This window comes from Trichosurus vulpecula, chromosome 4, assembly GCF_011100635.1.
Source record: "Trichosurus vulpecula isolate mTriVul1 chromosome 4, mTriVul1.pri, whole genome shotgun sequence".
Taxonomy (NCBI): domain Eukaryota; kingdom Metazoa; phylum Chordata; class Mammalia; order Diprotodontia; family Phalangeridae; genus Trichosurus; species Trichosurus vulpecula.
Window position 1 is genome coordinate 114899637 of NC_050576.1, and position 4186 is coordinate 114903822.

Genomic DNA, 4186 nt, shown 5'->3' on the forward strand with positions numbered 1-4186 from the left:
AATGGTAAATAGGGCTAGACTGCTCTAAAGACATTCGGACATTGCTTGGTGGAGTAGCCTGCACATTTCTGGGAAGTGGAAAATCATTAATAAAGGTGGATTGCAGAACTCATTTTTCCCCTGGCCCTTAATGGTATCATACATGATAGTATCAATGTGTGGGAGACCTTCACCCTGAAATTCTACTTAGTCTGGAATCATTGGAATTTGCTCAGTCTTCAAGGCAAGGCTCAACCAATTCTGTGTGTAAAATGATGGAATAGAAAAGCATTTATTAAGCACTTACTGTGTGCCAAGTACTGTGCTAAGCTGTGAGGTTACAAATAGAAACAATCCCTGCTCTAAATGGACCTTGCATTCTAATTGGAGGAGATAACACATAAAAAGAGGGTTCAACTTTATGGCAGGGCATATATATATATATATATATATACATATATATACATATATATATTCTTTTTTTAAAATTATTTTTATTTTTAGTCCTAAATCTCTCCCTTCCTCTACTCCCTCCCTCACCTATCAAGAAGGCAAGAAATACAATGCCTGTTATATATGAAGTAACGTAACGCAAAATATATTTCCACATCAGCTCTTTTATGAAAAAAAAGTGAAAAATATACTTCAATCTACAATCAGAGTTCAACAACCCTCTCCCTCTCTCTGCATGTGAGTAGTAGTTTACATCATGAGTCCTTTGGAGGTGTGGGGATCACTGTACTGATTAGAGTAACAAAGTCTTTTTCAGTTGAATATCATTGAAGTGTTGCCATACAACATTCTCCTGGTTCTGTTCAGTTCACTTTATATCCGTTCATATATGTCTTCAAAGGTTTTTTCTGAAACCACACCTTTCATTATGTCTTACCATCCCAATCATCTACCACAACATGTTTAGTCATTCTACAATTGATGGGCAGCCCCTCAGTTTCTAATTCTTTGCAGGGTTCATATTCCTGAGGAAATGCTGCAGCATGTACCATCAAATCTTGCTGCCTGAGGTGATGGGTGAAAATGGTGATAATGATGTAAACACCCTCTTCTTTGGTATATTTGTAGTAGAACTAACTATTAATGGACACAGTCAGCATGGCCTTGTACCTGCAGCCTTAGGGTGGCAATTCAAAGTCTATTATGGTAAGGATGAGTCAGTCCTGTTCCTAATCCTATGCCACAAATTGAGTGCCAGTGTTTTCCCCAAGGCTCTGAGAAGTGACAGGGTGTTAAAAGCCTCCCAACCCACCCTATTATCTTAGCAGACTTTGCCCTTATGATGCAGGCCACTTTCAGCGTGTGTTCTTTCAACCTAGCACAGTAGTCTTCTCTTCATGCGAATCCATGATCTGCAGACATCACAACTGGAGAAGTGAGAGGGTCATAGTATAGAGGAGGGCATTTGGCTACCCTCCTATGTCAAAGCTTGGAACTTTAGGTCAGTCAAAGTAGGTGGAAATCCCCTTAATGCCCACTTTCCCCCTGCCATTGGTAGTGGTAGAAATTGTAGAGTTTTAGAGCAATCTGAAAGTGGAATGGGCTGACTTGACTCGGGAAGTAATGGGTTTCCTTATGATTGCATCTCCTTAGAAGATCATAAATGTAGAGCTAGAAGGGATCTCAGAGGTGAGCTAATCTAATCCTTTTGGTTTACAAACAAAGAAACTGAGGCCCAGAAAAGTTGTGATTTGTCCAAGGTAACAAGTGAGAGAGATAGGATTTGAACTCAAGTTTTGTGACTGCAAGCTTAGAGGGAAAGTTCAATATTCTTCCCACTTTTATAGTTCAATCATTTTCAATCATGTCTGCCTCTTCATGATCTTGTTTGGGGTTTTCTTGGCAAAGATGCTAGAGTTTTTTGCTATTTTCTTCTCCAGCTCATTTTACAGGTGAGGATACTAGACAGGAAGGGTAGATGTTCTCTTCCCAGGCTAGCTCCTTCCTACCGCCTCACTCCATTGCCCAGCCCCTGGGATGCCAAATTCCTCCACCAGGGGTTTCATGGCCATCATACCCTTCTCCCAGAACTACCTGTCTACCAGGGCAGATTGCCTGAACTGGAGACCTGGGCCACAACAGTCACCAGAGATCAGTGATTATCATTGATGTAGTGGTTAAAGTGCTCTCTCCTACCTACAGTAAACTCAGCCCTCCATGGTCTCTATCCTCTTCCTTTCCTTTTCTTTTCGCCCTCTAGAGCCCTCTACTATTAGTATTAACAAACTTCCCATTTATTCTCCAGTTCTCTGGTCTTCTATTTTGTGATCTCTGAAACCAAGATTTCTTTTGGAGACATCAACATCCTTTGGCATCTTCTACCAAGCTAGCATCTCTTTCTCTCACATCCCAACACATAGGTCCAGAAAGAGGATTTGGCATACTCCTTACTCTATGCTATAACTTTCAGACCCTCCCTGTCTGTCACCATAAGTCAATAGCCACCTGTCATCCTTTAAAATTCATTCCATCCTTTCCAGATGCTTGGACCTCCAGGCCACTCTCTCTACTCCCAATAAGTTCAGTACTTGTCTGTCAGTCTTCTTTATCCCAAACCTTTACATGATTGAATACTTTAATCAACGTCCCCAACTCCTATGTCATCGAACTCCAGTCTACCTCAATTATATTAATGAATTTGCTTCAAGTTTCAGAATTCCTGGGTATAACTCTAACCATATGGCCGCTTGAGAATGAGCAGATGGTTCCTCCTCAGACACAGCTTGGACTAGACGACCCCCGAGGTCATTTCAGACTCCAATTGTAAGAGTGCAGGACAAAAGTCACCCATACAGTACAGTTATGAGAGATTAGAGGTTGGGACGATGTTGAACTGTGGAACCTCAATTAAGGGTGGAGCTATTTCATTCTGAATACAAGTGTGTTTGAGTCACATTCAAAATGAAGCAACAATGATGTGGCAACCCCAAAAGATACTATTGTATTAAGCTGCATCAATAGAGGTACTGTATTCAGAATGAAGGCGCTTATAGGCCCAGTGTGCTCTGCCCCGGTCAGACCATATCTGAAATATTGCATTCAATTCTGATAGGCACATTTCAGGAAAGTCATTCTCAAACTGGACTCTACCCAAAAGAAGTCAACCAGGACAGTTAAAAGACGGGCAACCATGACAGAGGAGGATTGGCTGAAGGAACTAGGGGTGAATAGCTTGGAAAAGAGAAGAGGGATATGATTTTTGTCTTTTAGTATTTGAAGAGCTATTGGATTAAAGAAAGATTAGGCTTGTTCCACTTAGTCCTAGAGGGGAGAACTAGGAAAAATGTGTAGAAGTTGTAAAGAAGTATGTTTGGGCTTTTTAGAAGGTAAAACTTAATAACCAGAGCTGTGAAAAAGGGGTTCACTTTTACTGGAAGTCTTCAAGGAGAGGCTGAATGACCATTTGGGGTAAATGTTTAAAAAGGGGAGGGCGTGGATTTAGATGAATTCTGAGGTGATTTTCAACCATGAAATACTATAACTCTAGGAAGTTTCATTGTATGTGCTGTCTTGCTGTTGAACTGAATTCAGCTCCTTTCTTTTTTGAGGGGTGGGTGGGAGGGGAATGGGAAGAGTCATGTTTATATGAGTACTCTCTCCTTCAAGGCACTCTCTCCTTCAAGTCGTCTCTCCTTCTTGCTCTATCAATCAGTAAATGGTCTTCAAGAGTTGCTATACCTGAAAAATTCACCATTCTATAACCAAGAGATGAAGATGAGCCTCTCCAAATGTAGCTAGGCTGGTCTTTGTACAACAGGCAGTTCATTATCAGGCTCATAATAAAAGCCTATCCAACTTTACAGGACCTTCTTTCTAGAGGATCAAGGGTCACCTCTGCACCAAAATGAGGCATTCAATAATAAATGCCTCAGATCACAAAGTAATTAGTAGCAACAAAGGTACCGGTAGAGCAGGAAGTGGTTCAGCTGCAAAGCCCCAGTCCAGATTGGTATCTTCAATCAACATACTTGCCAAGTAGCTGTTGGAAATGTTGACTACCAGATTGGGGGGAAATGTTGACTACCAGATTGGGGGGAAATACAGCCAAAATTAAATTAATGCAGATCAAGCTGTGGCAAATGGAAAAGGAATTCATAGACTGACGTGCAATTTATTTTTCCAAAAGTTCAGCAACCACAGCAGGGCACTAGGCTTTTGGGGTTCTTGAACCGAATAACTTTGGTTGGATGAAAAT